The sequence below is a fragment of the Nyctereutes procyonoides genome, unplaced genomic scaffold, assembly GCF_905146905.1.
Source record: "Nyctereutes procyonoides isolate TBG_1078 unplaced genomic scaffold, NYPRO_anot_genome, whole genome shotgun sequence".
Taxonomy (NCBI): Eukaryota; Metazoa; Chordata; class Mammalia; order Carnivora; family Canidae; genus Nyctereutes; species Nyctereutes procyonoides.
The window spans coordinates 13,464,185-13,486,070 of NW_026575033.1; the positions used below are offsets into that span (position 1 = coordinate 13,464,185).

The 21,886-nt window shown below is 37.8% G+C and overlaps 1 protein-coding gene and 1 long non-coding RNA gene across 2 annotated transcripts in view; one reads left to right on the top strand and one right to left on the bottom strand.

Moving 5' to 3' along the window:
* STARD13 (StAR related lipid transfer domain containing 13) overlaps window positions 1–21,886 on the bottom strand; it is a 514,559-nt gene that overhangs the window by 440,199 nt on the left and 52,474 nt on the right. The gene's annotated exons all lie outside the window — the stretch shown is intronic.
* LOC129504501 (uncharacterized) lies at window positions 12,277–14,046 on the top strand. The gene is made up of 3 exons (XR_008663375.1): window positions 12,277–13,194; window positions 13,346–13,465; window positions 13,711–14,046. It is a non-coding gene; the product is annotated as an uncharacterized LOC129504501 (long non-coding RNA).

Genomic DNA, 21,886 nt, shown 5'->3' on the forward strand with positions numbered 1-21,886 from the left:
GTCCTATTATCTGGAATCACCTGTCCAGGGATATCTCATCTCTAGAGAAATGACATCTCCCATACCCAAGTTTGACAGAATTCCCAGGGGCAGCTGCCTGGGCTCTTCACATAGCACCTGCTTCTAATAATGTCTTTTCATCTAAACACAAAGATGACCATTATAATCTGAGCCTCGCAGAAAAATCATGGGCTTTAGATTCAGGAAGATCTGCCTATTCAGCACCACTGGAGGTCTCATTTGAAGTATTGTCTCTGCCAAGACTCCGTCTACCTTAATTATCTCATATCTGGTTGCATAAAAGCTAAAATAACCTCTAGGATTATGATTTGCTAAAGCAGTAAAAGTTAGAGTTTGCTTTTCACCAAGTATTACTAATATATTAGGATCGCTTTTTTCAATTAGTTTTTACATTGTAATAAATATGCATAACATAAAATTTACCATTTTAACCATTTTTAAGTGTATAGTTCAGCAGCACTAAGGACTTTCATATTGTTGAGTAGCCATTGCTACCATCCATCTCCAGAACCAACTTCTCAAACTGAAACACCATATCCATTAAACACTAACTCCCCATTCTCCCTTCCTCATAGCCCTTGGCAACCACCATTCTACTGTCTCCGTGAGCTTGATGAGTCTAAGTAGCTCATAGGAGTGGAATCAGAGGGCGCCTGAGTGGCTCAGGTAGTTAGGCATCTGCCTTCTGCTCAGGTCATGATCCCAAGGTCCTAGGATTGAGCCCCACATGGAGCCCCACCCCTGACTCCCTGCTCAGTGGGGAGTCTGCTTCTCCCTCTCTCCCTCCCCCTGCTCATGCTCTCTCTCTCTCTCTCTCTCACTCTTTCTCAAATAAATAAAATCTTTAAAAAAAAAGAATGGAATCATATATTTTTCCTTTTGTGACAGACTTAGTGCACTTAACATATTGTCTTCAAGATTCTTTCATGTAGTAGTGGGTACCACAAATTTATTCCTTATTAAAGTTTTTTTTCTTTTAAGATTTTATTGATTCATGGAATACACACACAGAGAGAGAGGCAGAGACACAGGCAGAGGGAGAAGCAGGATCCATACAAGGAGCCTGATGTGGGACTCGATCCCGGGACTCCAGGATCAGGCCCTGGGCTGAAGGCGGCACTAAACCACTGAAACCCTGGGTAGCCAGGGATCCCCTTAAAGTTTAATAATATTTAATTGTAAGTAAGTAAGTAAAAACACATTTTGTTTATCCATTCATCTGTCAATGGACACTTTGACTGTTTCCATCATTTAGCTACTATGAATAACGCTGCTATGAAAATGGATGTATAAATATGTCTTTGAGTCCTTGCTTTCAATTCTTTTGGGCATATACCCAGAAGTAGAATTGCTAGATCATATGATAATTCTGTTTAATTTTTTTGAGGAACCTCCAAACTGTTTTAAAATTACTTTTTAAGTCTGATGTTGAACAATAACATTTTGCCAACCTCACCTCTTCATATATATATGTACTTCAGAGATAACAATAAAATGAATTTGAATGCATGTGTAATAATCGGGGTTTCAAGAGGATGTTATTTCATCATCTATTAAAGAGAGCTTAAGTGTGTTGAAGTTTGGGCAAACAAAAGTGCATGAGTGTCAAATAAAAAGTGCATGAATGTCAAATTAAAGTCTCTATCCAGTAAGACCTGAATATATGGATTATCTAGAGAACATGTCACCTATGGAAATTCACTAAATGAGTTTCATAACTTCTCCCTGTCATAATATAATGTTTTGGATAAAGATATGAGGAGTTGAAATAAAATGGATCACTAGGTTTAAATGGTTTTTAAATAGACAATTTAAATTATAATGAAAACAGAGTTTGAAACAGTATAAAATTATGAAGGAAATTATTAATATATAAAGAGTTATCCTTAATTTCAATTATATCTAAGTCTTTCTAAAACTAGTAAAGATTTTCAGTCTAAGATAAATGACACATGCATATATAGATGGAATCTACTTTAAACACATGACTTAAATGTGTACTCTAAAGAATAGATTCATTTAGAGGAACTAAATACCTAGTTACAGCTTATTACAGAATAATAAACCAGCCATTTGGAAAAGCCTTGCTGTGTCAGCATGATACGGATTTTAAAAAATGGCTAGATTTTAATCCCAGTGATTTGGGGATCCCTGGGTTGCTCAGTGGTTTAGCACCTGCCTTGAGCCCAGGGCATGATCCTGGAGTCCCGGGATCGAGTCCCACATCAGGCTCCTTGTATGGAGCCTGCTTCTCCCTCTGCCTATGTCTCTGCCTCTCTCTCTCTCTCTCTCTCTCTCTCTCTCTCTGTGTGTGTGTGTGTCTCTCATGAATAAATAAATAAAATCTTAAAAAAAAATCCCAGTGATTTAATCATACCCTAAACTACTCTCCTACAAATTCCTGCAAGACATCTCTGTTAAAACAAAGAAACAAACACAGGTTCTAGCTGAGTTTCTACAAATTGTGCTTATACTATCATTTGAATAGCCAATCCTTTATCCATATACTGTTCATTGTTTAGATTGTATTTCTTTCTGAGATTTGTAGCTTGAGTTTGAAACCAGATGCTCTTCCAGGTATTAATCAAGTGGCTAAATTCCAAGACCTCAGCAATTCACCATATAATGTGTGAATTAATTATTTTTTTCTAGGCTATGATATATTAAACTGACGGTTATTGTTATCGTTAGGATTGCTCGTATATGGAAACAGCATGTATTCATCACAGAACACTGATAAGTTGTATTTATTTTAATCATCTTATTTCAAAGGCTAATTGTTAGTGTTTTTATCCTTCATATTATGGACATAGGGCTCCAATAAAAGAGCTAAATCATCAAATTATATTTTTATTTATATCCTATTTAAAAGTGCTTTATTCTATCAGGTGCCTTGGTGGTGCAGTAAAGTGTCCTACTCTTGGTTTCAGCTCAGGTCAGGATTTCAGGTTCATGAGATCAAGCCCTGCATTAGGCTCAGGACAGAGTCTGCTTGAGATTCTCTCCTTCTACCCCTCCCACTCATGCTCTCTCTCTCTAAAACAAGTAAATAAATCTTTTGAAAAGTGTCTTATTCTATAGACTTCATTACATCATGGTTTAACTCATGAACCCATAGATATAATTAAATGTCTGTAACCTTTGTATTATTAATGATTCTTACTCTGTTTCACATTCTTGGTTAAAAGAAGTATCAAGAGTCTTCTCACTTAGTCATACCACCTTTATTCTATGATGTTGTAGGTAGTACAGTAGGCATTGCTAAAACATATAAATCAGGTTGGATTCATGCTCAAAACCTAGTCAGGTAGAAGTTGAATGAATGTCAATGATCATTAGCTGATAGACTTGAACTATGGTATATCTATGGCTAGAAGAATAAATGAGTGTCTGATTAATGCCATTTGTTCTACACCTTTTCTTCAACAATCTGCCTTTTACACATGCTATCTTTCCACTGAACCCCAAACTCTAAGGCACTCCTGAAATGGCCATCAAGGGGCTCATGATCTTTTCTACCCTGGCTGACATCAATACCCTTTTCTGCTAAGCCAGTACAGAGTTTCTTGACTTTGATCCTCAGATATTCTGTATCCTATAACCTACTCATATGGCCTCCTTCTAATTTTGACCTCCCTATAACTATTGCACATAAAACACCAGGTTTGATGGGTGTGCAGTGTCCCCGGGGCCATTTGGTTTGATGATAGAAACAAGAGGATGAAGGATAGAAGACCAAATTCTGATTCAAACTGTCTTTAAATGTCTCTGAAGGAAAACCCAGTGTGTGTCCTTAGTTAGGCTCCACCTCAAATAAATGATTTCTGCCCATTTAGCTCACTAATATCTTTTTTGTTCATTCATCTATCCCACTAATTGTATATTTTATTATAATTATTTGCTTATGCATCTACCATCACTATTAAAACCAAGATCTTCAAATGTAGAAATAATGCTGGTATCAAAGTTTTAGCTTTTCCATAATTTCCAACAATAATTTCTATCTCCCCACATAAACATAATTGATATTTTCTCAGCCTTTCACAAATAATGAATAAAGACATTTTTAGAAACACTTTGCTAATTTTTAAATTGAACTGTAACATATAATCTAAGTTAAAAAAAAACTTCATCTGAAATGCAAACAGAGGGAAGACCCAGTGGCCCTGTGGTTTAGTGCCGCCTTCGGCCTGGGATGTGATCCTGGAGACCTGGGATGGAGTCCACATCAGGCTCCCTGCATGGAGCCTGCTTCTCCCTCTGCCTGTGTCTCTGCCTCTCTCTCTGTGTCTGTCATGAGTAAATAAATAAAATCTTTAAAAAAAAAATGAGATGCAAACAGAGCTTAATGACAAGTTTTTTAACTCCTAAATTGTCATCTCTAAACTTCTAGACAGAAATTCTGGAGGTACCACCAGAAAGGAGTTGGGTCTTTCCCACCTCTGGTTTACCAACTTGTAAATCTATGCCAAAAACAAACAAACAAACAAACAGGAGCCCTCCTTAAATGTTCCTAAATAATTCATAATCATAAGACATCTAGATCTCAAGAGTTTTCTTTCCTTTATAACAAAGTAAGGAAATGTTCATAATTTGCCATGATGTAAGAAAGTTTCTGGGAGTGATATCTATGAGGAGGGAATTTCAATTGTGGGAACTTGAGTTGAAAGATCATCCAGTGGTTTCTTTTTCAACTTCCCCTAAGAGAAAGCCCCATCCCTTTCATATTGTGCTTGGCTTTATTTCAAGCACACTGACCCAACTACATTTATTTTTGCCTTCATTGATTTATTTGAAAAGCAGCAATTAAGAAAATATTGCATGCCAGCCTTAAAAGTTTTCACATATTCTATGAACTCCCACTGCACTGATAATACAACCCTGAGACGCGACCCTTTCCCTTGGGCAACCCAGAAGCTTCCAAAGAAGCACATCTCAAATTATTTTCTTTAGCTAAAATCAAATGACATTTTAGAATTTTAGAACACCCTTTAAAAAAAAAAGATTCCTACTCCTTTTAATCTTTTATGGACACTTCTCTAGTTTCATTAGCTACTTAACGGCATTATTCACCAATTACCTTATCAATAATCAAGAGCTTCATTCCTAGAAGCTTAGGTGAAGTTAATTGGCTCTACACTCTTCATTAAGCTTTCAGAAGACACCTTAGACAAAGAATCCTACATCACTGTGCCTTAACAACCATAAACATTTTCCCCAAGCCCTTTTTATGTAGCAATTTAGATCAAAAGCAACAAAGCTTAAGAAGGCAGTGTGGCAGTGATTACTGAACTAGCAATGAGATAGGGAGAGACACAGAGGCATAAGGATACATACACAGAGACAAAGAGGCAGAAAGAAGACTTTTCTTTATAATTAGAATGCAAGCTAATAAACGTGGAAGGAATGGATAGAACTAAAAAAAAATCACCATTCTGCAATTCTTCATTTTTTAAAAATATTTTATTTATTTATTAATGAGAGAGAGAGAGAGGTGGAAACACAGGCAGAGGGAGAAGCAGGCTCCATGCAGGGAGCCCAGGATCATGCCCTGAGCAGAAGGCAGACGCTCAACCACTGAGCCACCAAGGCATCCCTGCAATTCTCTATTTTAATAAATCATTCCAGCAATAACAGGGTAAGCAAGGATGCTAAAACAGTTTGGCCTAAAGGTTGTCATGAAACTGAATGTTCACATGATCTCAAAGATTCATAATGCAGATTATTTACAAATTACAAATTGAAATGTACCCTGACATTTGGGAATCATCTTAACTAGGTGATCAGACAGCCTCACCAATAGGAAAACCTCCTGACTTTATTTGCTACCTGATGTGATGCAATAAATATACAATATTACATATATAGTTTTTTTTTGCTAAAAATCTCATCTATGTCAAATTATGAAGAAACAGTCATAAAAATTCAGAGTGCATTCTGAATGGAACATTCGAGAAGATAATGATCTGAACTCAAAAAGTCAGTGCCATGAAAGGAAGAAAGAAAGAAATAAAGAAGGAAAGAAATATCAAAAGCAAATGTAGAGGGATGCCTGGGTGAAGCAGTCAGCTGAGCATCCAACTCTTGTTTCTGGCTTAGGAGTGATCTCCAGGTAATGAGATTGAGCTCCAGGTCAGGCTCTGTTCTCAGTGTGGAGTCTGCTTGATAGTCTCTCCCTCTCCTTCTGCCCTTCTTGCTCATACTCTCTCTCCCTCTCAAATAAATAAATAAATCTTAAAAAAATGTATATATGGTGCAAATCTTGATTGGATCCAAGATTTTTAAAACCTATGAAAGATAGTATTAAGGCAATTGAAAATATTTGATTATAGACTATATTAGATGATAATCCATTTAATTCTCACATGTAGTTGATGATATTTTGGCTAGAAGAATATATATATGAGATATATAATATAAAAGTAAGAAGTCTTTATTAATGAGTTGCTAATTCTTCAGTAACTAGTTCAGCATAAAAATGTATATTTATATATGAGTATGTAGACATATATATGTATATATATATATATATATCTACATATATCCACATATATAGAAGAAAAGCAAAAAGATAAAATTTAAACTTGTGAATCTAGGTGAATGGTGGTATATGGTTTTCATATTTTATTTTTTCAACTTTTCTGTAGGTTAATTTTTCAAAGTATAAAGTGTGGGGAAAAAAGACACAAGATGTCAACTTTTGGCCAAGAAGATTATAATCAATTAATATTATAATGAAAATTACAAATTGGTCTAAAGAAAAAAAAAGCCTGGTTTCTCCTGGCTCTGCCTTTTAATAGGTGTGGGATCTTAGATGTGTCACTTAGCTTCGAAAGGAATCTTACTAATCTATAAAGTACGGAGATGATGCTCATAAAGAAAGGACAAAGAGACCAAAGATATCCCAAAAGCTGTATTTTAATATCTTCTTTATGTACTATGGTACAAAAGGGAAAAAATGCTGAAATTATTATCACTCTCTTCTCCTTACTTTTCTTTCTCATAAGTAAAATGTGCATCAAAGGAAAATGTGACTAATACCTTTTATTTTTCAATGAAATGAGAATTCCACTATTCTCATCTTGTGATTGATGATTGCCATGTATACCTCAGGAGACTGTGGAAGGTTTAAGTGGAAAAACTAGAAAATTGTCACCCTTAATGATCATTTCTATTGTTGCATCACAATAGAGAATAGGGTTAAACTCAATTAACCATTTTTTCCCATGTTTCAAAGAATGTTTTTTATTCTGCTGTAGCCAGTAGACCTTGATTTCTGTTGCTAGGAAACCTGGAAGGCTCTTTTAGTCCTCATGGAAACCATGCTTAATGCAATCACTTTGGCTGATTATTTACTGGCTGTTTGGCATGATCCCAACTCAAGGAAGGTTTATTTCAAACCTTTGCAAAGTAAACAAGTAGAGCCAAACTGTGCTAGTGTGGGAGCCTACAGCAGACTGCCCCAAAATATGCCAAAATGGCATATGGATTATTTTGAGTTAAAGTTATTACTTAGGAAATAGCCAGGGCAGAAATACTCAGACCCTCTTTTGTCTCCAGAATATAAGAAAAAAATCGTCCATGTGAAAGGTGCCCTCTCTGCACCACGAGGTAGAGAGATAGCTTTATGATCAGAGAGAAGGAATTTAGGGTTGAAAAAGCCTATATAAGCAAACCTTGTTACTTTTACTAATTTACTACCCAAGTCCAAATTCAGTTTAGAATTCCTTTCTAATTAAAGTTTCCAAACATAAGTTTTATCAATGCCTCACAGATTTATGCTTCTTTTTCTATAAACTACAAAAGCTGCCCACCTTGGTCACTTCTTAGGTTCCATAGTATGTACAAATTAAATTTGATTTTCTCCAGTTAATCTCTTGCATGCCACTTTTTCTTTTAGATCAGCTAGAAGAATCATGAAAGATAAAGGAAAATTTTTCCTCTTCAATACTAGCCTTTGTGAAGTGACTCAGGAGCCTTTTGGGGGTCAGAGAAAGTAGAAGGACAAAGGGGCAATACCCCTCTCTCCTTTAAGAAGAGCAATTCTACTTCGATCTGCTTTAATGTTAGGCTTCATTTGGAGATAATGAAAGAAAAAGTTTGAGAAGTCCTGATTAATCTACAAACAAACAAACAAACAAACAAACAAAAGTCTCTAAGAACTAACTTGCCCAAAGTTACCAAGCTCATAAAATCCAAGGCTGTGGATTAAGCTGGTTCCTCTGACTTTAAATTTTTCCATTCTCCCACACTTCCTTTTGCTACGATTGAGCAAACAATTTAACTATACATACAATAGTAATGTTTAAAGATAATATCAGAGTATCATGAACAATGCTCTACACTAATGGATTTGAGAAGTCTGACAAATGGATAGTTTTCTGAACAGTGCTACTTAAAGTGTGGTCAGCTAACTGGTCTGCAAACTGTTACCAGTCTGAGATGAAGTAAGTACAGAAATTGAGAGTAAGTACTTAGAATCATTGAAAGCATTTTTTTATATTGCTGCAATATCCAAGCACCTAATTTCATATTTTACAAAAATATTGGTCTGCAATAAATTAAGGAAGTCTTAGAAAACTATGACTTAACAAAACTGACTCAAGAAGAAATAAAAAGCTAAACAGACCTACAGCCATTTAAAAAAGATGGATTAATGGATCAAAATCTATCCCCCTAAAAATCCTCCAGTCCAAAATGGTTTATATGCAAATTCTCCCAAGCCTCCACTGAATGGATCATATCTATTTTATATAAACTCTCCCAAAGATCAGGACAACAGGAAAAGTAACCCAATTCATTTAATGAAGTCAATGTAATCTCAGACCTAAACTAGACAAGGACAGTACAGGGAAAAACAATAAAACCTTATAGTCCAATCTTTCTTATGACCATAAGTACAAAAACTCTAAATAAAATATTAGAAAATCAAGTCCTGCATATATTATTATTAAGTATTAATTTAGATATCCTATTAATATGTCACAACATCGACAGTTTAGAGGGAGAAATAACAAATCATTAACAGATGAAGAAAACCAAGGATAGAAAAACAAACAAGCAAAAATTCGTGAAAAGAGAAAAATTACTGCCCACTAGAAAAAAGGAACATTTTCAAAAAGTATCTTTTAAATCTGTCATAAATGTCAATATTGAAAATAAAACAAAACGATGCTATTTAAAATCAGCAATGAAAAAGATTTCCAGCTATCACTGTTTCTTCTTGCATGGTGCAGATTGAAGGGAGGAGGAGGGAATAGTTATATTGAATAGAAAGGCAGAATAAAACTTTAATCATTGACATTACTGTCCACATAAAAATGCCTAGAGCTTATGCAAATTATTAGAACAAATAAGGAATTTTGGATTTTTATTAAAATACTATGTATAATACAAAATTTTATTATATTTGCATATATATTGCATATATAAAAATTGCGTTAGTATAAAAAGCAACAAATAATTAGATAATACAATTTTAGAAGATATACTTTTATTGGTAACTAAATTGATAAGTTGTCTAGAATATAATAGATAAGTTGTCAAATAAAAGTGCGCAATATTTTTAAAAGAATTATAAAAGTTATTTGAAAGACATAAAAAACGACTTTATTAATGGAGAGATACATTATCTTCAATATTATAAAGATGTCAGTTCTCTCCAAATTAATTCATAAATTCAATATAATTACAGTCCTCTTGTTGCCAAGGATTTTTGAGGATCTGGACAAGCTGATTCTGAAATCTTAAGGAAGAGTAAAAGGCCAACAAAAGCCAATAAAGTCTAGGAGAAAGAACAGTAGGAAAAGGAAAAGATGGAAGGAAAAGATAAATAATTTGTTCATAATAAGACTTTTGATAAAACTATTGCAATTTTAAAAGTATGGAAAAATTGATCAATGAGAGCCTTCTAGAAATGGACCCACAAATACAAGGAAATTTGTAATATGACAGGGGGTATTATAAATCAGTGGGGAATCAATGAATCATGTGGGATAATTGATTATTCATATGGAAAGAGATAATATTAAGCCCTTACTTTGTTATAAGCAAATTTACATTCTCGGATGGCATGAAGACTGAAATGAAAAACAAAAACAAAACTAAAACCTTAGAATAAAGCTTGGAAGAATCTTTAGAATACAGAACTAAAGAAGCATTTTCTCTTTTTAAAAAACCACAAAGTACTAATAAAACAGAGAAAAATGACTTAAAAATTTAACTACATTAAAAAATAAATGTTAACCACATTAAAAATTAACATTTACTGGAAATGAAGTAAAAAAGGAGTCACAGACTGGGAAAATCCATGTATATCCCAAACTCTATAAAGAATCCCTACAATAACACAGTAGAAATGTAAGGAAAGCACATGAACAGACAATTTAAAAAGCAAGAAGCACAAATGGACAATGGCATATGAAAATATGCTTAATTTCACTAATTATCTGGGAACTGAAAAGTAAAACAGTGAATGGCCATTTGAAACTATCAGATCAGCAAAACAATCTGTTGACACCAAGTTTTGGTGAAATGTTACACATTATTTGGGATTGTAAATTAGTGCAGCCTTCTTCGGAAGTAATTTGCCAGTATTTGATAAAGTTTAAATTGGACTATGGTTCGGCAATAATACTTCCAATTTATTGAGAGCCTGCCTCTTTAAACACTAGACATGTGTGCTAAGATGAACATGGAAGCACATTGATTGTATTTTTTTGTACTACAAAAAAAGTGGGGAAAAAATGTTTGCTCTTCACTGGGTATTATATACAACTGATCAATCACTAAACTTTACTTCTGAAACTAATAATAATAAAAAAAAAAGCTTACCCTTAAATAAGAGATTAGGTTTTTTAAAGAACTTTTTTTTTTTTTTTTTTTTTTTTTTTTTTTTTTACTTAAAGGAATATAGGGGCACCAGGGTGGCTGAGTCAGTTAAGTGTCTACCTTTGGCTCAGGTCATGATCTTGGGGTCCTGAGATCCAGCCCCACATCAGGCTCCCTGCTCAGTGGGGAGTCTGCTTCTCCTTCCACCTCTGCCCCTCACCCCACTTGTGCTCACTCTCTCTCAATTAAATAAATAAAATCCTTTAAAAAATAAAGGAATTAGACAACCTTAAAGCTAGATTTACCAATATTCACACTTCCACATTTCAAAAACAGTAGGTTGAGCACAAAAAGTAAATCGAAGAAAAATATGTAAAATACATCATTTATGTAAATTTAAAAAACATGCAAAATCATGCATATATATATATCCACTTATGAATAAGAACACATGGTAAAGGTCCTAAAAATCACATGGGAATGACCCATGCCAACTGCATTTAGGAGGTACCCTCTGGCAAAGGGAGGGATGAAGGTGGAGCTTTATTATATCCTCCAAGCCTCATTTCTTTAAAAACAAACACATGAACAAGCAAGGTCTGTTTCCAGCAACAATACTACCTAAACATCTTGGTTATCGTTCAAGGTCAGCTTATTTGTTGTACTTCCGATTGCTTCACTGTTAAAAATTACTCGTTTGATTTTGCTTTTTTAAAAAAAGAGATGGGGATCAAAGAATCATTTACACAAGGGTACACAGCGCCTCAGTCACGGAAGTCAGTTCTCAGCCTCGAGCTCAGAGCTGAAATGACTGTTTAGCAGGGCACCTGGCCAAGCCTGGCCACTGGCGGGCAATGGGAGCGAAGCCACTTGGCCTTCAGCTTGCAACGGTGACTGACCAGGGGCCCCCTTCGGCCACTAGGAGTCATCCTAAGGGCTCACCCCATGAGGCCCTCATTGGGGCTTTGGTGGCCTGGAAAACCCAGGGGTTCTGTTTGCCTTTTGTTCTCTTTTTCTTTGTCTTCTCGGCAGGGCAAGGTAAGTGTCGGAAGGAAGGGGAGCAGCGTGTCCTTCACGCGGCCTTTCGGGAGTGCACCTGCTGGAGGGTACCTCGGAGCCCCCTGCATTTGCTCCTGGCAGCCGGGGCTCGGTCCAGCTCCCCTCTCGGGAGCACTGGACGGCCTGCTCTGGTGTGGATGAAAGGACACAGGGGTCTCGGAAAGATTCGTGGCCAGAAATCGTGGCACACAGGAAGCTGTAAGAGAAAAAGCATTGTGCTTGGGCTTCACCCACTGAACTTTTGTGGGTGAGCTTTTGGTGGAACAGCATCCTTCTAAATGCTTGAGGGGACGGCTTTGTGACCTGCCGCAGGCATGCTGCTTCTAAATATAATGGACATGGCTTTCCTGCCCTCCCTTCGGGGTATCCATTTTCCACCGCATAATCTTCCTATTGTCCACACTGATTTCTGTTTGGTTTGGCAGGGCTAGCTGCTGGCAGCCTTCCTGGGCGCAGCGTTCTCCATACCCCCGTGCAGGGGTTACTGAAATAACAACCAGCTTTCCCTCACTCTTGGAACAGGAGCCAAGTGCGACACAAATTGTGAAATTTGTTTCTGGTTACCAGGAAAACGTAAAGAAATCCCAATGAAGCAAAAAGGTCGACAAAATTCTTTCCAACATTTGAACAAAAAAGGTATTTTTCGGGTCTTAGATTTATGGAAATCAATTCTCCAGCTCCCAGACAGACTTTCAAACCTCCTATTCTTTGCACTACGTTATTTAAACACCCTGTAAATACCCTTAGTGGCTCTAATAGTAGCTCCGTATTGTGCAAGACAGCCATGGTCTGAAGACTTTCTTGAATTTGAAAGACAGAAGTTCCGTTTCTGGCACATAAACTTGAATTACGGCTGTGGTAAGACTACCAATGAGGCCCAGATTTTGACAGCTAGGCAAGCAGGTCATTTATTTGGAAAGACTTTGAATCCCTTCCTAGAGTAAAATGCAGTCCTTTATACCCAGCAGGCTTAGAATAAAAGCTTCTTCACTGACTTGATCAGTGTCCTGAATTTTAGGGTATAGGAAGGTATTTCTGATAACTTGAAAATGGAGGAAAGATGGAAAAACTGAGCTTGGAAAGAAAACCACCTGGTGGTTCCTGCCATGACATTTCCTAACTTATGTATTGAGTGAAGGTTTACATTGTTTATTGAAAATATTACCTCCTTGTGACGACACTCCAAGTCTGAGAAGTAAACACAAAAGGAATGAAGAGAACATGGGTATCTGAAGCCTCCAGGATGAAACTTATAAAACCCATGGACATCCATCAACCAATCATGTAAGTAAATATTATGCACCAGACCCTGTACTAGGTCCTCAGGGGATAAATATGACTAAGACACATTTATTCCCTTTAAAGAGCTTGGGGAAAGCAGGCTAGGTGGGAAGAGAGAATTAGTGATGATCTAATTGTGTATGTGCTTCAACAGCAGTGGGTTTAACCAGGACTGGGAACCTCCACACTCCCCCATTGACCATACATCTGCTCTGCTCTGGCTCTGTCAATGACTTTGGACTACTGGCTCTGGCACTTTTCTCCACCATGACAAGTAAGGAAACTCCTACTTCCCCAAACCAATCTTTTTGAAGGAACATTAACATGGAACTATTGGGCTCTTAATGGCATAGTTCTTTTCACTTTTAATAACCCTCCCCATCTAGGGTGCCCTACCAGGGCCTCCCCTACTTGGTTTTCCTGTGGCAGAAAATTGCAAAAGTAAAGACACAAACAAAAAAGATAGTATGTGCAAATTCACTATGTCAATAATATCTTCCTATGTGTATTCTTGTTCAGTGTGTAACCTGATTGTCCAGTTATGCTGATCCAACACTACAAGACTGGAAAGGAGCTGAGTCATAGGAAAGCCAAGCACAGCTTCACCCTAAAACATCTACTCCCTGCATCATCCAAGCCTTGCTGCAGAGACTGGACCATTCATCAAGACTTCTACACAGAGTGTTACTTTAGGGATCCTATTTTCTTTTCCTTCTGTCTAGCCCGCCTTTTGGAAATATACCATACACCCTGGCCATCAGACAAACCTGTATCTGCCTTAATGCAACTGTCTCATTCAAATGAGTTCCTGGGCTGGGAGCTCCCAAAACTGGGGGCTGAACTTTTGAAAGCACATGAAACACCCATAATAGTCCTCACTTCGGAGGTTCACCTGGACCTCCCCACAAATAATCTGTTATTCAAATAAAGCAGTTAATAAACAGCCTAAAACTTTTCTTCAGGCATTTTTTTCCCCCTCTAGATCAGAAATAACTCTTCTGAGCAACTTGAAAATTCAAGTTGAGGTACCAAGTATGAGTCTGAATGGATCCTTTCTCTTTTTTTCAGAATTGCATTGAAGAGAATGGACTCTCCTAGATACTGGCATGCAGTGGGGCTGGAGGTTAGGTGCAGAGATGAATGGAAATGGTCCCTGCCCTCATGTAGCAGATAGGAATAAGCATACTTCACATTTCTAGCTTCCAAATTATTTGCACTTATATCAACACCCATAATAGCTTTGAGAGGTAGATCGGTATCTATTCTGTAGGCAAAGAGGATGAGGGCAGAGTTGTGGGCACAAAGGAAGAGGAAGATGATGTCCTGAGGATGAGGTGAAGTGGGCAATGAAGAAGCCTAAGGGAGCATAAGTAGGCTTTCAATTGGCAAGTCTGAATGGAAAGAATGAGTGTGAGGAATGGCCAGAGCACAGCCAGGTAGGAGAAGGGAGAACTTCAGGCTGTGTTGGGAACTAGTCAAGTGTGGCTGGTGTGAAGGGTATGCAGAGTACAGAGACTCTGAAGTAAGAGTATGGTAAGGTCTCAGTCCAGGCTGATGAGTGTGAGTGCAGTAGGCATGGGGAGACAACTGGGATGGGACACTCGGATCTGGGCTTGGGAGGGGTGAAGTTACTTTAACAGCAGGGTGACAAAGGAATTAGCAGAAGGGAGAGGAAAGGAGAAAGAGACATTTCCAGTTACTATCCAGGCCAAAGTAAGAGGGGGAGATCTTAATAGAGTAGTGACAGTGGGTCCAGAAAGCTAGGAGAAGTGTGAATGACAAGAAATGCACCTTATATCTACTTTTAAAGGTTCAGAAGAGGACTTTTAAATATTTGTAAATATATCCATTAAGCAGTCACATTCATTTGCACTAGTAGGATCCTATTTGTCAGAATCTCATTTGTGGGAACCAGTTACATTTTTAAAAAATGAAGCAGATTGAAGCAGATACACTCTGGCAAAAGAGAGGTGCTTGGGTGGAGCTGTGGCTTTCCTGGGTGCACTCAGGCTTAGCTCGAAAAAAATCTCAGGTGATATTCAATATCTCCTAAATGCACTTTGTCTCTGTGGAAACACCATCTCTGTTTATATTTTGTTTCATTTTGTTATAATATCGAACCTAGGAATTCCTGGGTGGGTGATTCAGTTGGTTAAGCGTCTGCCTTCAGCTCAGGTCATGATCCTGGAGTCCTGGGATCAAGCCGCACATCAGGCTCCCTACTTAGCGGGGATACTGCTTCTCCCTTTTCCTCTTCCCCTAACCCCTGCTCATGTTCTTTCTCTCACTTGCTCTCTCTCTCTTTCTCAAATAAATAAATAAAATCTTTTAAAAATAATATTAATATTGAACCTAGATTCTTTTGTCCTGTCTGTGACTGACCCTAGCCAAATATTGCTCTGTAAAAATTTAGGAATCAGGACTCAGGAAGATGTCTGGTCTCACTGAGACAGATTGGCCTTATGTGCATTTTTGGCCAGCCAGCTGGTCACACTTTTACATGTTGGGAATGCAGCAATGACCAACAGAGTCCATATTTGAGCTCGAGGACCTTATAAACTAATGGAGAGATATGCAACAAATACATGTGAGCAAATGACACCATTAGATATAATCAAGTGGTATAAAAAAATAAAATAGGGTAATGTGATTGAAAGGAAAGGAGGTAGGGCAATATGAGGAGGTGTTATTTGAACTGTGGCCTGAAAGACAAGAAGTAAGTCCCACATAGACGTGGAAGGTGGAAATTTTAAATAGCAGGACCCCCAAATGCCAAGCCCATGAACCTGGAATCATTCAGTGTGTTGGAGGGTCAAAGTCAAGGCACTTGTGGCTGGGGAATGGTGAGTGAGTGGGAAAAGTAAAGTAGATGGGGTTCTCCTTTGGCAAGGGGAGATCTATAGGGCCTTATGGTTGGGGGGGGCAATGAACGTGATTTCATTCTGAATATTTTTGGAAGCTGTCAGGGGAGTGGAATGATCTGGTTTACACTGTTACAAGGCTTGCCCAGGCTGCTGTGGGGAAAATGGACTTTAAAGAAGCTAGAGTGGGGATCCCTGGGTGGCGCAGCGGTTTGGTGCATGCCTTTGGCCCAGGGCGCGATCCTGGAGACGCGGGATCGAATCCCATATCGGGCTCCCAGTGCATGGAGCCTGCTTCTCCCTCTGCCTGTGTCTCTGCCTCTCTCTCTCTCTCTCTCTGTGACTATCATAAATAAATAAATTTAAAAAAATTTAAAAAAAAAATAAAGAAGCTAGAGTGGAAGAGAGACCAAACAGGTAAGAGAGGATGCTCATGGGCTACAGCTGACTCAATCAGAGAGTAGGCTTTAACTGAGTTAGAGATATAGTTTGGAGGTAGAGTCAAGGAACTTACTGGTAGATTTGAGTGGGATGTTACAGAGCAAGAGTAATCCACAGGAACCCCTATATTTTGGTCTTGAACTATTTGGTGGACAGAGTGCCATTTACAGAGGATGAAAAGGCCCTAGATAGGAGTTGGCTTGGCCTAAAGCCTGGGTTGAGAGGATGGATAAGAATCAATAATTCTGCTTTGACTCTTAAGTAGCAGAGATTTAAGAAGAGATGCAGAGTAGACAGCTGGAAGCTGACGTTCAGAGTAAAATTGGGCAGGAGATACTGATTTTTAAATTTATTTATTTATTAAAGATTTTATTTATTTATTCATGAGAGACACACACAGAGAGGCAGATACAGGCAGAGGGAGAAGCAGGCTCTATGAAGGGAGCCTGATGTGGAACTCGATCCTGGGTCTCCAGGATCAGGCCCTGGGCTCAAGGCAGTGCTAAACCGCTGAGCCACCTGGGCTGCCCTGATTTTTAAATTTAAAAGAGCAATCAATAGTATCTTTGAGTGCTTACTATGTACTCGACACCACTGGAAGAAAAATATTTCCCATTGTCAGAAAAGTGATTCTCCCTGAGAACTCCTTGAATAGTACAGAGCTAAGGCTTTGCCTTTGGGCAGGATAGTGAGATGGAACACCCACCTGTTTCTGAGAAGAGACTTTCCAGGGTAAGCATCTGGCATCCTCTGCAGAATGCCAGATCTTTGGCACAAGTTTGTCTTTAAAACAACAACACAATCAAGCTTCTGTGAAGCATGGTGCAGTGTAAATTCACCATGTTAGAGATATTGTCTTGACATCTAGGTATTGTTCCAAGAGCATCACACTGCATCCAAACAAAGGCCTTTCATTGTAGCTTGTATTTAACCTCAGATGAAAATAGCTATGTAGGAAAACAAATTTCTCATGGGTTGTAAATACTGTTCAGACTAATTAATACTTACTGTGTATCTATAGGATCTTCAAATATTAAATTTCTTTGAAACAACTCTTGATGCTGCCAGTCCTTAAATGAATCAGCTTAATGTTGACAATGTAGTACTGCCATTATTTATGTTGTTTATGTTGTGTTGTATTATTTAACATTTTCTGACTCTTCTGAGACAGATATGCCAAGCATATTAAAGACACATTTCTAACTAGAATTAGAGGAAGGAAGGAAGAAAGAAAGAAAGAAGAAAGAAAGAAAGAAAGAAAGAAAGAAAGAAAGAAAGAAAGAAAGAAGAAAGAAAAGAAGAAAGAAAGAAAGAAAGAAAGAAAGAAAGAAAGAAAGAAAGAAAGAAAGAAAGAAGAAAGGAAGAAAGAACCTAAGGTGAAATCTATAGGGATAGGTAGTATGCTGGTAGTTTTAGTGGTTAGCAACAAAAGGATATTAGACAATTAAAATTTTCTGCTTTCACACACACACACACACACACACACACACAATTTTATCATTCCTGGGCTGCCTTTCTCAGAAATCTAGACTAGGAGAGTTTTGAGAATTGTTCTTTTATCTATCAGTCCATCCATTCATTAATTCACCACAAAGGGAGTGATGGGGAATACTTTCAGTGATACACTTTTCAAATATGGTATTTACCCATAAATTAGTTCATGCTTAGGTAATTAATAAGCAATTTCCTGGATATTAACAAGTAATAAAATATGTAACTACATGAATAACTGAATTGTGATGATGCTACACAAGGAAAAGTACAAAGTACAATGAGAGTACATAACAAAGCACCACACCTGGGTGGGACAAAGGGTGGGTGGGGAAAGGTTTTTCGAGAAAATGACATTTCATTTGAGACCTGAATGACAAGTAAAAGTGAACCATGGAAAGGAGCACTGGATAAGGAATGAGAGGAAGTAGCCCCAAATGAACTGTGGACCTCAATGTACAAACAGCATACATCCATTAAATAGTGCCATATGACCTGAACTTACCAGTACAATTAGTATAGTTTTAAATGGAACTACAGACACAGAGTCTTTTTGTTCTTTGTTTACTCTGCTCTATTCCTGGCTTTTTGTTTTGTTTGTTTTGCTTTTGTTTTTCAATTTAGACCACCTGGGGTAGGCTCCTAGCTCCATAACCTAGTTGTGCAATCTTGGGTTGATACAATAGCACCATAATAATTGCAAAGATTCAATGAGATGATAGTACCTAGCAGAGTAACCAGTGCATATTGGGTGTTCAGTAGCTTTGGTTTTCTACTCTTTGCACATAAGCAATCAGTGTACAAGCAAGGCTTGTAAACTACATAGCAAACAGATGACATCAGAGCATACTTAGTAGATGAAGAGGCATTTTACTTAGCCTTGAATTGATGAAAGGTTTTTTAAAAGTGTCAGTGATGCAGGAAACTGGAAAGAAGGGAGGTATGGAGAGCCATTATATTATGATGAAAAGTTCAGGAACAGGATGGTATGGCCATGGAAAATTCCAGTTACCACAATGCAAGATAAATGGAGGGTTGATTGAGGAATGAAGCTGCATAAGTATGTTGGAGTCAGATTATTTTCAACTCTGAATAATAAGCTAAGGAATGTTTATTTTATCTTACAAGCAATAGGGAGTCATTTAAGGTTTTGAATAAGAAGAGAGAATTGAATTAGACAACATAATGGTACAGAATGGGTAAGGGAAGAGAGCATATAGAAGCATTGAAAATATTTAGCAGACTTTATCTAGGCATGATTTATGACGAGTATAGCAAGAAGGAACAGGTGGGAAGGGATTATAAACCAAGAACTGACTTTGTCTGGTAATGGGGGTTATATGAGAGCTGAGAGGAAAGGATTATCTATAAATCTAAGAGTGGATAGAACCTAAGTGGAACAGTTAACACCAGTGGGGATGTCAGCAAGAGCCATGTTTTCTGGGTCTCCCCTTTCCAGCCCCAGAAAGAGCTGAAGTAGGCGTTAGCTTTAGAAATCCTATCCTAAATAGTTATGGAATGTCAGGGGAGGGGGAATGCTCATAGTCTGCTAAAATAAAGAGCTAGAATTTGGCTAATCTGTTTGGGCTATTTAAAAGGATGAGCTTGGCAATAATCCACATAAGGTTAATGGTTAAAACTGTAGAAATCCATGAGATCAGAGCCTTGGACCCTAACATTGAGAGGATAGGAGTCAGAAAAGGAGGCAACTATAAAATGGACATTTAATCTGGGATTTAGGAGATCACCTAAAAACTGCACTATTATGAAACAACAAGGATTTTTTAAAAAGATTTATTTACTTATTTTAGAGAGGGAGAAAGAGAGAACACAAGTGGGAGGGGCAGAGGGAGAAGGAGAGAAAGAATCCCAAGCAGACTCTCCACTGAGCATGGAGCCCGCCACCAGGTTCCATCTCACGACCCTGAGATCATGACCCAAGCTGAGACCAAGAGTCTGATGCTTAATGGACTAAGGCACTCAGGCACCCGTACGAGGGCTTTTAAAGAGTTGAGGTGGCATGATGAAATGTGTTGTTTTGAGAATGTCAAATGCTTCATGGAAATCAAGAGAAGTGAGAGATTAACGAAGAGCCAGGAAATAAGGAAAACAAAATATAAAAGTATTGGTGCCTTCCAAAAGAATAGGATCAGTGGGAGCTAGAATAAGAGGTTAGGCATTAAACAAATGTATATGCATATGTACACACATGTACACACACATACACACACACATACATTGGCCCTGGAAAGATACACACACAGACAAACGGTTGCCTCTAAGAAGGGGAAATGAATATCAATGGGACAAGAATGCGAGTAAGGCTTACTCTTTTTTATACTCTTGTGTTTTTTTGGATTTTGTACAAAGTACATATAGATTAATTCTACTAAACATAAATAAAACTATACTTTCAAAAATTGGTTGATGGTGAGGAAGATGAAGTGAGTGCTGACTCTGCTTTCAAAAAGCTTGACTACTAAACCAAAAATAGTGAGATGATATGTTTGCTAATTTTTATTTATAGACAAAGAAGAAGCATCTGATAGAGGAAGTGGCACATATGAGCCAAAACAGATGATAGCAAAAGAAGCAATACTCTGACAAAGCAGGTCATGCTGTGTTTAAAATCACCAGTGAAATAATTAAACCTCCACAAGAAGCATCTCTTCCTCAGAGATGAGCAAGAAGGAAAGATAGGTGAGCAAAGATAAAGAGATCCTTTGCAGTGAAGGAATGTCAAGGAACATTTCTGACACATGATAAAGCTAAGTCAGTGGGTGACAACCTGGTAGGCCATTGTCACCTCTGTAGAGGAGGAGATCATTCATCCATGAAACTGAGATGTTGTGCTGAGGCAGAAGAAAAAGCATAAATATTTATTGAAGCCTTGTATCAGTTTCTTATTGTTGCATAATAAGTCACCACAAATTTAGCAGCTTATTATGGTGTCCATTCATTATCTCACTGTTCTGTAGGTCAAAAGTCCGGATAGGCTCAACTAGGCTCTCAGCTTAAGGCCAAATCAAAGTGTCAGCCAGGTTGGGCTCTTACCTTGAGGTGCTGGAAAATATCTGCTTCTAAGTTTGTTTGGTTATTGGAAGCATTCAGTTCCTTGTGGTAGTAATACTGAGGTACCCATTCCCTTGCTGGCTGCTGGAGAGGCCTCTCTCTGATCTTTATTTGTGCTCCTCTCCATCTTCAAAGTCAGCAGTGGCTCATCAAATCCTTCTTGCACTTGGAATCTCTCTGACCCCCTCCTCTGCTGCCAGTCAGAGAAAATTCTCTGCTCTGAAAGGTCTCAATTGATTAGGTAACTGATTTGCAACCTTGATTACATCTGCAAAATCCCTTTGCCATGTTGTATAACATAATCACAGGAGTAATGCCAAGGTGTGGAGATCATGGAAGCCATCTTAGAGTTCTGCTTATCATCAGAAAAATTTCTTAAGTGCTTACAGAGAACCAAGCACTATGTTAGGTTCTGGGCATTAATTTGAAGAAACCCCATGTGACTCTGGCTCTTACAGAGTTCATCTTCTTGGAAAACAGATAAGACAATAAATATGTAAAAATAAGGTAATTCAGAGATATGTTCTCTTAAGAAAATCAAGCATGGTGTTAGAAACTGGCAGGTGTGCATGCTTCTATTTTAGAACAAGGAAGGCCTCTCTAAAATGGCATTTGGGTTCACTTTTGAATGATATAAGGAACATTGTTCATGAGAAGAGCAAGGAGACAGTTTCCAGGGAGATGGAACTGCAACATTTCTAAGGAAGAAGGTTGGCATATGTAATGAGGAACAGAAAAATGATTGATGTAGCTGGACTGAACATTCCAGTTTTAAGTCAAAATAACAAGATATTCTAAAATGGTCCTCTCCCAGAAGCACTGACCATCCA